Source organism: Equus asinus, chromosome 22 (genome assembly GCF_041296235.1).
Source record: "Equus asinus isolate D_3611 breed Donkey chromosome 22, EquAss-T2T_v2, whole genome shotgun sequence".
Classification (NCBI taxonomy): domain Eukaryota; kingdom Metazoa; phylum Chordata; class Mammalia; order Perissodactyla; family Equidae; genus Equus; species Equus asinus.
Window position 1 is genome coordinate 67,243,212 of NC_091811.1, and position 16,442 is coordinate 67,259,653.

The following is a 16,442-nucleotide window of genomic DNA, read 5'->3' on the forward strand; positions in this document are numbered from 1 at the left end:
CTGGACGATTACAATAATCTCTTAACTGATCTACCCATATGTACTCTCATCTTTTTCCAATCTATTTCCCAAACCATAGACAGAGTTATATTTTTGAAATTCAAATCTAATTATGACTTTTCTCCCACAGTACTCCCCAAATGCTTAAAACATTTCAAAGGTTTCTCGATATACTTAGAATAAAAATGAAACTCTTTAACATGACATATCAGTCAGAAGGCATAGTCAAAGTGTTTAAATGAAAATTATTGAAATTATATGAAATTTTTGAAGAAACTCTTGTCTAGGTGGGGGAAGTTTAAGAGAATCAACAAAGAATGGTGGGGCAGCCAATGACAACCAACTGTGGGATCCCACTACCCTCTAGGCCAAAAGAGAGAAGGAGAAGAGAGCTGGAGCTGTGGAAAGAATTGTAGTCATAGCAGCCGCAGCCACTGCCAAAATCACTGGACAGCTGGAAGAGCCAGGAAGCAATGCCCTGGCTGCTTCCTTCTCCAACCTTTTGATCTCCTGTTGGTGCCTCTCACTGGCTGAACAAAACTGGAAGCCAGAGGGCAGAGGGGCCCAGAGAATGCAGTCACAGGGGGGAGCCTTCCAGAACACGCAACAGGGACGACAAGAGCAGGAAATTGATCTGGATACAATTATAAGACAGAATTGTTTCCTGGGCAACACTAGGAATATAAAATTAGTTAGTCTAAGTCATTTGGAAAGGATTTAAAAATTTTTTAAAGACCGTAATTGATGAGAGATCACTGTCCCCCACCTAGTGACTAAGTTGCTTTGGAGGACCCTGAAATGATTATCCTTTTTATGGTTACCATCGACAGAACCCTGGAGAATGGGCATTGCAAAAAGAATCAGGAGGCAGGGATAGTCATTTTGCATGGAAATACATATGTTTCAGGCCGGTAGCTTGTACACTGGCTTATTAGTCAGGCGAATGGCAAGACACTTTGTTGAGCAATCTGCACCCTCCTCCGTATGGCTTTCCCCCTTCCCTGGTCCTGCTGGTCCAACAGCTGACTAACGAAGCTGGAAGCACTGACTTACCCAGGCTTTCCGTTGTTGACCAGAAGCCAGGACTCGTTCTCATTTTCAGACAACCTTGCAAAGTAACTGGTTTATATCCTTGCTTTGTGCACCTCTTGAAGTCTCTTAATTTTACACATTTTACAGAAGTTTGTGCATCACACATTTCTAAGTACTTGCCATTTTCCACGCACCATAATAGGTACTGGATGGTATGAAGCTGAGTGACCCAAACTCCTTGACTTCCCGTTTTATATGAACTTCGAAATGGAAGTTCACATTTTTCATTATTAAATTGGAAAGGATCACATGTTTACTTTTTGCTTGCCTCCTTAGGCTGTTTTCTTCTGCAACAAGAAAATCACCCTGTCTGGATAGAATCTGTGGAAAGTACCCACAGAGGCAGCTGGCATGACTGTGACGAGTTTCCAGGGCAAGCTTGTGGTTTGGGAGGCATCTGTGTTTTATGTGGTCTGGCGATGGGCTGTTTATTTCCAGTCTCTAGAGGCCGGCAGGGGCAACAATGGACACGGTTGACTCTAGGAGTCCTGGCCCCTCATGAAGTCACTTTCAGACTGCTGAATGCATTTCAGTCAGGGTGGGTAAGTCCTGGCCAGACCATCGCCTGTTGGGCTGTGGCTTTTGTTTCTTTTATACCTTTCCACAAAAGAAGGTAAGATACTTCTCACATAGTTGAATCAGAGTAAATATTTCTTTGTACATTCCTCATAATCTCCCCCATCCTCCTGTTTGATACCAGGGAAATAAATTTCAATGTTATGTCCTCTGAATAGCCCGTTCCTTCATCACACATTTTCGAGCACTTACAGTGGTCCACGCACTGTAATAGGGGGTGGAGGGCACAGAGGTGAATGACCCCAATCCCTATTAATCCACAGGCTGGTGGAGGAGTCAGGAAATAAGCAGGAATAATAAACAAGGTGAGTTCTGTGACAGACGGGAGTGCTGGATACCATGGCGGCCGGAGGAAGGGTGATCAGTTCTCCCTGAGGGGGTTTTCAGAGAGGAAGTGACCTTGCATTAAGCTTTATAGGATGGGGGTTATGGAAATTAGAGGAATTCTTCAAGCATCAAAGGAGGGATGGGCCTTCTAGACACAGGAACTAGAAAGTAGAGCCTGGAGGAAGGAGGGAGCCTGGCGTGTTGAGGGAACTGTACGTGGTCTTATGGAGCAGCGTTTCCCAAATTGTGTTCTATGAGATCCTGTTCACAATTTTTCCTTGGAAAAAGGGGCTCCTAGATAACAAGTTTGAAAAACCTGAACTAAACAAACTTAAACAGCTTTCCTTTAAAATGTCTTAGTTTGGTTTATTAATTACATGATTTTCTTTCTCAGCTTGTGGGCTTTGTGGTTCTTTGAAACGGAGACACAGTATTGTTGAAGTAATGAAACACGGAGGCCGTTAGATGAGGTAGCTCCAATGCTGTGGTTGCCCATCCGAGCAAACCCAGACCCGAGCCACAGTCAGTTCCTGTCCACGCCTCCAGGGTGAGAAGACCAACCAACCACAATCAGTCAATGGGGTTTTCCCAAATAACGTAACCACTCCGGCTATGCCAATCAAATAATTTCCTGGGTTTGCTTCCGTGTCTTCTCTATAAAAACCCTGCCCCTGGCTCCTGTGGCTGGAGTGCTCCTAACTACTTCTGATTAGGTACTGCCAAATCCTAACTGATTTTTGCTCAAAGAAACTTTAAAAAGTTTAATATGCCTCAGTTTATCTTTTAACAGTGTGCTGAGTTGTCCAGATTTCTTTGTCCGGGACCATTTGTTCACATGGCACATCTATTTAGGAAGTGCTGGGTAGAGCACGGGATGCTTATAGGAGAGTGGTCAGCCATGAGGCTGGGGAGGCTGGTGAAGTGCAGACTGTCAACCAGGACCTGCTAAGTGTTTCTGAGTACAGGAGGGTCGAAAGATTTGCTTAAAATTATGACCCATAGGACCCAATGTGCGTTGTAGATCATTGCATTGGAAGCAGAGCGGCTGGGCGGGGAGAACCTGAGGTAGGACCAAGGAGATGGTTTGTACCTTATTTACTCCCTTCCTTCTATCCATCCTTCCTTCCTTCCTTTCTTTCATCCCTCCTTCCTTCTAACATGTATTAAGTGCCCACAATATGCCAAGCACTGTTCCAAGATGCTGGGGATAAAACACGGGACAGAGCAGATGAAAGGGAAAGCTCTGAGAGGACTCACTTCCTAGTGGAAGGGGACAGACACAGACGGAGAGAGTATGGGGGATGGCCAAGGGAGGCTGTGAGGGGAAGACCCTGTGCTGTCTGGTGGAAGGTCACTCCAGGCAGAGAAACAGCCAGTGCAATGTCCTGAGGGGCTGTGCTCTATCTGAGGGACCTTGGGGCATCCAAGGAGAGATGGCCTAAAGGTAGTTTAGGATACAGAAGAGGAATTCAGGGAAGAGGTTCAAACTCAAGACCCAGGCTTGGGAAACAATCAAATTTTGTTTCTATCCGGAGTGCTGGGCATGGTCTGGGTGGGAAGAGAGGCAGACCAAGAATGGACTCCTGGGACAGAAGATGAAACCAAGAAGAGATCAAAGAGATAGGGCAAACTGGGGAGAGGGTCCACCCCAGTTAAAGAAAGCGTGCGGGTAATCAGTGGCTGCGCTCACGAACTTGAGCATCCTCCACCCAGGAAGGATGGTCAAGAGGGATTTGAAAACCTGAAATTAAGTCCACCAGAATGGAGGTGGGGCTGTTGCCTCACAGAGGAACGGCTTCTCTAGCACAGGGAAAAGTCGCTCACCTTGTTTCTTTGGAGAGGGCAGAGGCTGAGAAACAAACACAACTAGACAAGAGCAAGGCAATAAAAGCAAAGCCTTGTAGTTTCAGAATCCTGAGCAGAGTGGTTGACGTTTCATGAAGAGCTGGAGACTGTCTTTGGGGCAGACTGTCCCTGTGGGTTTCTGTTAGATACGCAAACACAGAGTAAAGATTCTGGAATGGAGAAGTTTGAGCTCCAAAAAGCCAAAAGTTTTGAAAAGATAATGCAGAATGTTAGTTTAACAATGAACAGAGGCATGTCTTTTCACACCGTGTTTTCTTAGCTGGAGATGGACGAGAGACACAGCGTCCTGCAAGGAGCCCTGGCTTTTCCCCTGGACTGCCTATGCTCACACCCCGGCTCCACCTCTTACTAAGTGCTGTGATTGTAACAGTTTGTCTGGTTTTTTACCTTCTCTGTGCCTCAGTTTGTTCATCTATAAATTGGTGTTAGTAAGAGCATGTGACTCATGGAGTTGTAGCAAGAACTGAGTCAGTAAATCCCATAGCGTACAGCTCTTAAGAAGACTCTACCTGTTGGCTCATTTGTTACCGTGTGTAGACGTATCTCTTCCCTATCTGGATTTAGACCGCCCTATAAATGGATCATAAATTATTGCTTGTCCCGGGAAGATTTTGTTTTTGCTCGGGGAATCGTTAACAGAATATTGGGAGGAGAAGACATGGAGCCCATTGGCAGGAAGAGATGAGCTGCTAACTGAGCTATGGACCCATCAGGAGAGAAGAAATCAGCATCCAGCGTTAGTGAATGGCAAGTACCAGCCAAGTTGAATTTTTAATACACAGAAGCATCCCCTGGAGACTGCCAGAATTCACCAGAAAGAGGAACAGGTAAATGTTTGGACTTCCCATGATCAAGCAGGTGGGTGAGGGAGCCTTTGTGACTTAGACGTTATCTGTCAATAGGAAGTAATTTTCGGAGTCCGGGTAGAGTTGAGGCTGACATACCAGCTACACGTAGATGAGACAGCGACCTCATCTTGCTCTGGATCCTCTGCGGAGGAAAAGATGTCGCAGGGGCTCTGAGGGAAAGGCATGCTTCAGTCTCTGCTGAGAATATGCAGGAAGGAATGTTCCACAGCACAACTGCCATCTTTTCTCTGCTTCCAAGAAGATTAAGACAGAAGTAAGTCAGGCCAGAAATAAAACTCTTTAATTCTGTCACTGGAGATTAAGCAGATGATGACTAATCACCGTCTTCCTCTCTGTTTCCAAACCAAATGAAAAGCTTCTGAAATTACCCAGGAGAGTTCGGGGGCTCCATACTCATGTAATAATGTGTATATCTAGACTCTGTGGCTCAGAACAGGGATGATGAGCTTGTCTGGTGTTTGAAAACATATTTGTGAACCCCTGAGGGAACTCGTGAGGCCAGAGAGATTCTGAGCTTATCGCTTAATTCTTTTGATGGAAAATCTAAACCACATCCTTTTATTTGACAAAATGTCCATGTCTCCGAGCATATATTATCCTTATAACATTTTTTACTTTATTCCCATTAAGTATGGTCAATGGACTGCTATTCCACTAAAAATAAAGGGAAAGAAAAAAAGATTTCTGGAGCCTTTAAAAACAGTCCTTAAAAGTACTGCCATGTGTTTCTGAATCACTCAGAAAAACAAGTGAAGAAATGCAAACTTTTCTCATAAAACTGAAAACATGTCCGCAGCTGTACTGCCAGAGGTGGTGGGGCCTGTTTTATCACATGCATGTTGCAAGCAGTTTCCAGAACTCTGGGTTCCAGTCTCAGCTCTGATTCTGATTCCCAGGTTAACAATGAACAAGTGATGTGATTTGGTGCCATTTTGTCACTCGCACTTTGGGGAGGTCAGTCCACATAGGTGTGCCCCAGGGGCATTTAGAAATATGCAGACAGAGGGCTGCGGGTGGGTGCAAAGTGTTTTTAAAGAACATAATCTGGAAGGCATCTTCTTCTGTTTCTGCTTCATTTTGTGTCTCCTTGCAGTGTTTTTTTTTTTCTTTCCCATTATCTAAGATCTTTTCTGTTTTATTATCAATTCAACATTCAAAGGTGAAAACCTCTCTAAGATGCAGAAAGAAATTAATATCTTGCTTCAGGTAATCTTGCTCTCTGAGCCTCCTCACTAGGTGCCAGTGGCGGACAAGATTTCCCTTTTATGGTTTCTGAGCACCTTCTCTTTGTGTGTGAGACTGAGAAAATGATGCTCGACAAATCCTTTCCCATAACTTCTAACTATTAAAATGTCCTTTCTGAGTCACGTTTTTTTTTTTTTTAACTTTACTTTGGGAGTTTTAGATTTATGCTCAATACCCTGGAAAAATAAAGAGTTTTCACAGTTTAAAAATAAAGTCTACATGCAGAGGGCAAAACTCAATACCGCAGAGATGCCATCAGAGGCCTGAGACACGAGTGGATTAGGGAAGGATCTGGACAGAGTTTGCAGCACCATAAAAGACTCACGAAGAATCTGGGCGGTGCCTTGCCACCGTCATTCACATTTGTCTAGTTGCAAATAATGAAATCGACTCCGATCAGCATAAGCGAAAGGAAAATGAGAGAATCCAGTGGAAGGAAAGTGGAGTATTACAAAGAGATGAAGAAAAAGAAAAAAACCAAAACTATTGGAGAAGAAGGTATGAAGGCAGCTTCAGGGATATCAACGTTCTAAGCCCGTGGACTTTTTCTTCAAGGAGCTCTTGAATATGCCTGCACTCCATGGACTCCAGTCCTCAGGTCTCTGATACCTATGCCCCAAACTCCTGGAACTGAGTATGCACAGTCCCACGTGGATCAGGTACCGTGGCAATCGTGGCAGGCCTTAGAGCACGGACTCAGTTCTTGGATGCCCACCCACCGGGTGATTTGACCTAGCATTGGTTTGGGCCCTCTAAGAAGCAGATGTCAAGACAGCACTAGACACGCAAGACATTTACTGAGGAAACACCTGTGCAGGACAAAGCGGAGGAGTAGAGAACACCATGATGCAGGCCTAACTCCTCTGAGCAGAGAAGGAAGGAAGCAAGGCTAGATCGCAGAATCTAAGACCCCAGCGTTAAGAAAATTTTGGCCAAGCCAATGGGCATAAATCCTTGAGAATAAGTCAAGAATCAGAAAATTCTTGCAACTTTGCAAGGAGGAACCTGCCTTAACATCCTTGCCATACCAGTCGTCGACTGAGAGCAGCCACGGGAAGGTGGCCTTGGGTCTGAATGTCGTGGAGGACTCGGAGTGCAGAAGCTGGGCCATCCTCAGTCACACCCTCTCGATGGGCGATCTGAGTAGTGCATCTCCACGGCAGCCACAGAGCCATCCCTCAACAAGAGAGAATCACAGAGAACCGGGAGGTCGCCCCAAGAGACGTCCTCTGCATTCACCTTTTGAGACGAACACTTGAGAATTGAGTGATGCCTCTGTTTGGGGCTCTAGTGATACCGAGTCGTGGGTCTGAGCATACCTGGTGATTTCTAAGATCCCGCAATACTATTCAGCTTTACATAATCCTGTTTTGTCACATTCTAAGATCCTACACAAATGAAATAGAGTTGAATCGAACGTCCTCTACAGTGTCGCAGGAAAGTCATCCCTTGGGTAATGCTACCTGAAGCCAGTGGCATAGGTTGTCTTGCTTATATGAGTGCACACACTCACTGGCTGGTTCTCTCCACTTTCTCGTTTATGGGAACCCGTCTCTGGGGTTTCCCTTTGGCGGCTACTTCAACAGGCAGAGCACGACTTTAATGGCAGAAACGCCATCACCTGCTGGGAGGAAAAGAGAAGATGGAGGAGGAAGGATCAGGAAAGGGGTAAAAGAAACGGGAAGAAGGGCCCTTCTTTGTGCAATATTCCAAGGGGAGTCCCCCCTGCCCCCCGCCACACACACTTTATCTTCGATTTTCCCCCACAAATGCCTCAGGATTCATTTAAATTACAATCTTTTTGGTCTTAACTTTTTCTCCCTAGCTGTCACTAAAAGAGCCTGGCGAGCTACATTTCTGCTGACTCTGTAGATAGGCGGGCCCTTAGGGTAAGGTGAGGGCTGGCTCAAACTGCTCTGCAGGCGCACCCAGGTACCACACATGCAGGACGCCCCAGGGGCCCTTGGGCACGCAGCCCACCTGCTCAATTCTGAAACGGTTTTCTTGGAACTTCCAGTTTCTCTTTTGTGAATACATTGCAGTGAGAAGATTTAGTAAGAGCCTCTTAATTGAATGATTCTCCCTTAAGGCCTTAAAAGTTTCATTTTCAGAAGTCTGTAGAATATTGTATAAGAGCAACATGGGTGCAAATAGAATTATTTGACTTTATTAGTCATGAGAAATGACATAAGCTCCTTTAATAAGTAGCTCCCAAATCTCAGCGATTTAACATCCAGTGTGGACATTTCTAATTGGGGGGCCCTATATTGACTTTCACCCAAGCAGTGGCCAAGCCACTCAGGCTACTTGCATCATGTGACTCCACTGTATTGAGGTTTCAGAGTCACCCGGGCGTCATCCAACAGCAGACAGGGGGACGACAGTGAGAATGGAGGATGGCACGTGCAGATTTTTCTCAGCCGTGCTGAAAAGTGGCTTACAGCACTTCTGCATCTATTCCATTCACCACAACTCATCACGTGACCAGCCAAGCTGCGAGTGAGGCTGCGAAGTGTAATTTGGTGAATACCACTGTCTCTACCAGAGTGACTAACAGAGGCTAGGAGATAAACTACTGCATCTCCTGGAAAGATGCCCCTGCCCCCAGGGACAAATAGTCATTTTATCCTTATCTCCTTTACACCCAGGTGTCATCTAGGGACATGACTGATATTCATAATTCAAAAAATAATCATTAAGCTCCTACACTGGGCCAGTCACTATGCTGGGTGACATGGTTATAAAGCAAGATGTGATCTGTGTCCTCAAGGAGCTTGTGGTCAGGTAGAAGAAAGAAAATGCAATCAACAATGAAAACGAAATAGATGCTCAGGTGAATCTGGGGTTCTGCTTTGAGGAAGGACGAGGGACCCTTAACCAGGTTCATGGGGTCAGGCAAGCGTTGCAAGAAGAGGTGAGGCTTTAAATTAATGCTAAACAATAAAGACGGGTAAAGGGCAGTTCAGGGAGAAAGGACGCTGTGTGGAACAGGGAGAAGATGTAAAATTGCAGAACGTGTGAATGCTTTAAGGAACTTGGTACGACTGAGGTGAAGCCAGCCAGCTGAGTGAATGCAGAGACCGAGCTACAGGTAAAGACATTGATCAAGTCATGAAGGACATTTAGGGCTGAGCTGTGGACTTTGATATGCCTGACAACCCAAGGAAGAATTTTAAGCACAGAGAAATGCAGTTAAATTTTCACTTGATGATAGGTTTTGCCATGAAAAAATTACAGATTAATAATCATATGGATTTTTATATTGTTGTCTTGTGTGTGCTGAAAACGATGTTCTTGTTAATCACTTGAAGACTTGTTTATCTGGCCATGACCCTTTCTGCTCCGTATACATGTAAATTGTTTGTTTATTTTCAAACATGGCTGCCGCTTAAAAAATTCGGCCATTGTGATCAGACTTGCCCCCCCTGAGCTTCACAGCTGTCTAAAAAAGAACCTCCCTATTTCAGGCTGCTGTGTGTCAAGTTGGCATGTTTTCCATTTATTAGGTCTATAAAAATGTTTCCTAAGAACCTATTTTGTGCCAGGCACTTGCCATGAACTGACTGGGTAAGAGATGGTGTTATAATGAGAAAAAGAGAGAGCATGGTATGGTGGGGAAAGCTCAGGCTTTGAAGCCCAATTCCATCATTTACGGTGGGCGAGACTCTGAGAAATGTATGCAAACTCTCAGAAACTCAGTTTTCTCATCTGCAAAATGGAGAAAATAACATTAACTTCACAGTGTTGTTGTGAGGGTTCAATAAGACAATATTTGTAAAACACTTAGTGCTCAGAAAATGGGGAGGGGTCCCTGACATAGTCGCCTTGCCCGTGGCAGACATCACTAACGATCACGGCACGATTTCCTGCTGAGCCCAAACATAGCTTCAACTTAGACACTTAGACGAAAGTAATTTTATTATAAGACAGTGTCAGAGTCACGCTGCATGAATAATCAGAAGTGGCAAGGATTTCGGAGGTGATGAACGACGCTGGCTGCAGTAACCAGCAAGGAAGGACTTCATGCAGGAGGTAGGACTTCAGGGAGCCGACGAGCTGTTGGTGGGACCTATTTGAATTCCATATTTAGATCACATTTCCAAAACTTGGCTTCAGTACAAACTTAGGGTGTTTCTTCCATCTTCCTTGCACTTTGTTTGTTCGGCATTAGCTTGCCATATAGAATTTGCTAGTTCTCTGTCTTGAGCTAGTCTAATAGAATCAAGTAGCACTATAAGCATCAATTGAAGTGCGATCCTAAGACCCCTCTTCAGGCTGGTTAAAGAGATTCATTTATTTCCTAGAGTAGCGATAGCAAATAAAATTTCTCGCAAGTCACAGTTTAGCAATTGGTCCTGGTTGCCTGTATTCCTGTGTTGACAAGGAGTCTGGGATCCTGGGCTCCACGGAGTCTGGCCATGATCAATTAGTGATGTTTGACATGGGCAAGAAATCAAGCAGAAGTGCATGAGCCGGTTGATCTGTAAGGGACGTCAGAGACCATCTAAACATGCCCCTCATTTTTTTGAGGAAGAAACTGAGATCCAGAGAAATTGCCTCTTGATAGAGGAAATTTCTGGAGACAGAATTGGATTAGAATCCCAAAGCCCTGGTCCCCGCAGTCTGAGCCAAGTCCTGTTTTCTTCTGCATGATATCTGCTTTCACAGGCGTCACCAGCAGACCCCACATGTATATTTTGTGAGTAGGTTCTGGAGTTTTTCTATTTTTCTGGAGTTTTCTATATTTTCTATTTTTATTTTTAAATTTTATTCCTCTGCTTTATTGAGAAATAATTTACTTTTAAGAAAATTCACCCATTTAAAGTACATAGTTTGATGAATTTGGCTACTGTATACAACCATGTAACTGCCTTCACTGTCAAGACAGAACATTTCCATCACCCTAGAAAGTATCCGCATTCTCCTTTGCAGTGGAGTCCCTTCCCTGAGCCCTGCCACCCAGGCGAGCACTGATCTGCTTTCCGCCACTATCGTTTTGCCTTTGCTAGAATTCATGTAAATGGAATCAGACACTATGTAGTCTTTTGCACTTGACTTCTTTCACACAGCACAAGGCTCTGGAGATTCACTCATCTTGTGCATGTCCATATTTCCTTCTTTTCATTGCTGAGTAGTATTTCATACTATGCATATGCCACAATTTATTTGTTCCTTGAACAGTTGATGGAAATTTGGGTTGTTTTCAGTTTTTGGTTTTTATAGGTATTGCTGCTATAAATAACCATACGCAAGTTGTTTTGTGGACATATATTTTCATTTACCTTGCGTAAATACTTAGGAGTAGGAATGGTTCTATGTTTATCTTTATAAAAAGTGGCTCTACCATTTTGCATCCCCACCAGCAATGTATGACAGTCCTGATTGGTTCACATGATTGTCAAAACTTGGTTTTGGTAGTCTTTTAAATTTAAGCCATTCTGCCAGGTGTGTAGTAGTTTCTCATCGTGGTTTTAATTTGTGTTTTCCTGACGACCTGTGATATTGACCATCTTTCACTTGTTTTTCGGCCATCTGTATGTCTTCTCTGATAGAGTGCCCTTCTTGACTTGTAAGAGTTCCTTCTATACTGGATACAAGCCCTAAGGTTTGCAAATCTTTTCTCCTAGTCTGTGACTTGCTTTCTCGCTACTTTAACTGTACTTTTCAAAAGTAAACGTTTACAAAATTTTGTTGAAGTCTATTTCATCTAATTTTCTTCTATCTTCATGCCTTTTTGTTGTCACTTAAAGAATGTTTGCCTGATCAAATTTCACAAAAAAGTCCTGTTTTTTAGAAGTCTTATAACTTCAGCGTTTACATTATATCTACTATTCAGTTTGAGTTAATTTCTGTGTTTGTCGGGAGGTGAGGGTTGAGGTTCTGTTTTGTGCGTACAGACATCCTTCTGCTTCAGCACTCTTAGCTGAAACCAATGTAATTTTTTCCTGCTAAATTACCTTGACATCTTGTTAAAAAATCAGTTGACCTTAGAAGTGTAGATCTATTTCTGAACCCTCTATTTTGTTCCATTGATGCTGTATGTCTACCCTTCCGCCAATATCTCGCTATACGGATGGCTGCAGCTTTATAGCAAGACCTGAAATTAGATGGTGTAAGTCCTCCCACCATTTTAAGACCTCAAAATTGTTTTAGGTATTCTAGGTCCGTTGCTTTTTCACATACAATTTAAAATCAGCTTGTCGGGGGCCGGCCCCGAGGCTGAGTGGTTAAAATTTTGTGCGCTCCACTTTGGTGGCCTGGGGTTGGCCACAACATCCCACATAGTGGAACTAGAATGATCTACAACTAGCATATACAACTATGTACTGGGGCTTTGGGGAGGAAAAAAAAGAAGAAAATTGGCAACAGATGTTAGCTCAGGGCCAATCTTTCTAAAAGAAAAAAAAAAAAAGACTGTCAATTGGAAAACTAAATAAATAGTTTAAAAAAATCAGCTTGTCAATGTCTTCAAAAAAAAGTCTAATAGGATTTTCAATGGGATTACATTGAATCTATAGATAATTTGAGGGAGGATTAAAATCTTGACAATATTAAATCTTCTAATTCTTGAATATAGAATAGCCTTTCATTCATTTAGATCTCTGATTTTAAAACGTTTTATAATTTTTAGCGTATGGGTCTTAACACATCTTGAATTTATTCCTAAGTATTTTAATTTTTTGATGCTCTTGAAAATAGGGTTTTATGCCTCTTTACCTGTATCTTTTGGATTATTTGAATATTTTTAGAACTTCAATTTAATGTTCATATTGGCTTTTTAACTATACTTCTTTGCATTTTGTTGGCTGTTCTATGGATTATAATATAGATCTTTAACTTTTCACAGATGAAGTTACAATTAATATTATAGTATTTCATATAAAACATAGAGCCCTTTCAATCCATAGATGTATATATCTTCTCCTCTTTCTTTGTGCTGCATCTACATTCATTATCAACACACAAGGCAATGTTATAACTTTGGCTCTAAACACCACACAGTAAAGACTGAGACTTGCTCAAACAAAGGCCTGGCGTTTGCCCTCAGCTCCTGTGATCTCTAAGCCCTTGGAATGCCCTGTTCATCCCGGGGCTTTGAGCCACACCAGACAGTAACCATGAGATTTACGGTGGGAACCTTGGGTCCCATGGTATCAGCTCAACCTCTATGAGGGCTGGAAACTAAGGTGGACCATGCCTATGCGACAGAGCCATAATGAAGACTTTGGACATCAAGGTCAAGTGAGCTACTCTAGTTGGCAATACTCTGTGTGTTTTGTGACACAGTATTTCTGGGATGAGTTAGCACTTTCCATGACTCCACTGGGAACAGACAACTGGGAGCTCTGCCCTTAGAACTCTCCTGGGCTCTGCCATGTGTGTCTGTCCTTGACTGATTTTAATCTGCATCCTTTCACTGAAGTGAACCATGACCATGAGGACAGCAGCTTTCGGTGGGTTCTGTGAGTCCTAGTGAATTATGGAATCTCAGGGCAGTCTTGGGCACCCCGGGCTCCCAGTTGCTGTCAGAGTGAGAGCGGTCTTGGGGACTTCCCCCTAAAGCTCTTAAACACTCCTTTACTTCTTTTGTAAAGAAATTAAGAGGAGAAAAAGTAAAAAAAATACACCCTTTGTATTTACCCAGGTATTTTCATGTCTGACACTTTTTTTTTTGAGGATTTGTAATTCCATTTGGAATCATTTCCCTTCAGCATGAATAACTTGCTGTAGCTTTTTTTTTTTTCAACTAATTCATTTTTTTAGTGCAGACCTATTGGTGATGTATTCTTTTATTTTTCTTTCATGTGATAATATCTTTGTTTTATCTTCATTCATCAAGCGTTTTTCACCCGATACAGCACTCCGGGTTGACAGTGGTATTTTTCTTTCGCGATATAAAGATTTTTCAGATGTTCTTTTCTGGTCTCCACAGTTTCTACAAGAAGCAGCTTGTTAATCAAATGATTGTTCCCTTGTATGTAATCTGTCATTTTTCTCTTACTGTTTTCAAGTTTTGCTCTTTATATTCAGCTTTCAACAGTTTCATTTTGATGTTTCATAGCAAAACCTTCTTTACGTTTGTCCTGCTTGGTGTTTCTTGAACATATTGAATTTTAAAATTTTTGTTTCATCAAATTTGGTGATTATTTTTTCAATTTTTTTTCTTGCCCAGCTCTTTCTCTTCTTTCCTTATGAGATTCTAATTGCACATAATTTAGCCCATTTGATGTAATCCACCAGGCCCTTGAAGTTCTGCTCACTTTTCAATCTTTTTTCTCTCTGATGTTCACTGCATATAATTTCTGTTGACCTACTGTAGATCCACTTGCTCTTTTCTATGTCATTACCACTCCGCTCGGAAATCCATCTGATAACGTTTTATTTCAGATATTATATTTTTCAGTTTTAGAATTTCAATTTGGTTCTTTTTTATTGATTCAATTTCTCTCCTGAAATTTTCTATCATTTCACCCATTACGAGTATTTATCTTTTTACTTCATCACAGATAGTCATAATAGCTACTTGAAAATCCTTGTCTGCTAAATCCAACATTTGGATCATTTTAAGGTTAGTTTTATTCTTATTTTTTTCTTAAGAGTATGTTCTATTTTCCTGGGTCTTCATTTGCCAAGCAATGTTGCTTATATCCAGGACACCACGAATGTTAGATCCTGGAGACTGGATTCTGATACTTTTCTCTGATAAGTGTTGTTTATTTTGTTTTAGCAAGCAATTTTCTCAGTTGGTACAAGAACTGAAAACTCAGTTTCACGTGCAGCAGCTCCAAATTCAGTTCATATTTTTTGTCTTTAGCAGAGCTGTTTTGAGTCTGTTCTGCACAGATGTGGTTCAAGAGACACTGAGAGGAAGAGACACAGAACCTGGAGAGCCCCTCTCCGATCGTTTTTCCTGCAGGGCTCCCCGTCTCTCTCCAGTGACTGGTTTCGGCACATTCAGTCTTCTGGGGCCCCAGGACAAAAGGCTGCAGTTTTCCACCAGTGCCCCCACTGTCACTGAATCCCCACTGACAACCCTTGGTCCTAGGCTGAAAGGACAAAAACGGAAACTTGCTCTACACACTTCCTTTCCTGCGAACGTGAACACCCCCATAAGACTCTGTTTGCATCGCTTCACACGCTAGTGGTTTTGGCTACTTTTTACAGTGTTGACGTTCATGACCATTATCTGCAGGAGGGCCTGTATCTTACTCAGCAATTACCCATTATTTTCTTTACAACCAGCTTTTTCCTACTAAATTGCACTTTTCCCTGTGTGGATCACATCTCATGCTTGCCCACAGGGATCTCATCTCACAGATATTGATTACTCTTAACTGACAATGAGGATTTCCATTTCAATTCTTATTAAATTCAGTGCAAATTGATGCAAATTGCATGCCCACATATAAGATATTGGTATACCAGCTATGACTTACATTTGGAATATAACTAAAGTTAATTTACAGATTTCGAAATAAAATAAATTGAGCCTAAGGAATAATTCCATTTGGCGTTGATATCTATTCCATTTTTAAGAGAATGATATTTATATATAAACAGTACCTGAAAATTGCTTCACTTTCATAAGATTCCAAGAGTGTAATACAGTCACTAGGCACATGGCTGCCTTGGGCCTCTCTTGGCCTGTTATTTTTAACAAGAGCAGGAACAGGAGCTGCATGATGATTACCTGCTGCACTTATTAGCTAAGCCATTTTGGAGAAGAATTCTAATGATACAGAAAATCTGGTTAATGCAGGCACTAACTCCCAGGCTGTGTGTTTCATCACTTATAAGTAAACCTCATCTGACCTTGGCCAAGTTACTCTAGAGGAACTCTTTCCCTCAGTTTCCTCCCCTATGAGAGACAGACAGACTTGTGGGGTTGTGGTGAAAATAGATGAAACAAAGAATGTACAGCGGTTGGCACAGTGCTGGGTGCATGACTCAGTTTACTAAATGTCCATGGTAACAACAATTTGCTGGTTTTGGAACGTGTCAAGGGTGGGCTAGGCTGAAATTCATCTGCCAGAACTCCCTTTCTTCCATTTGGGGTGGGCCACAAAGAGATCGTGGTGGGCTGTTTGGAGGGCAAAGTGAAGCGGCGCCCACTTGGCAATCACACGCATCGTTGCCTATTTGCTAGCTCATCTTGTCGATGTGTGGATGGGCCTACCCAGCCCACCCTCTCGTGGAGCCTTCTTCAGCTGGTCTCACCCCTGGACCATTTGTGTTTAGTGCCTTGACTGAGGGTTTCCACTTCTGCAGAATAGCCGTCTCATCAAGGTCAGAGGTATGAGAACTGATAGCGGTCTCAGTCTGCCCTGTGCGTTCTGGTTCACATTGGTGGGCTCCAGGCTGTCCTTGCTCGCCCTGACTTTTCTTCATCTTCCCTTCCTGAGGGCCGGCTCCGTGCCTTCAAGCTCCAGCGTCAGACAGGAAGACAACGGACTTACAGACGCTGCT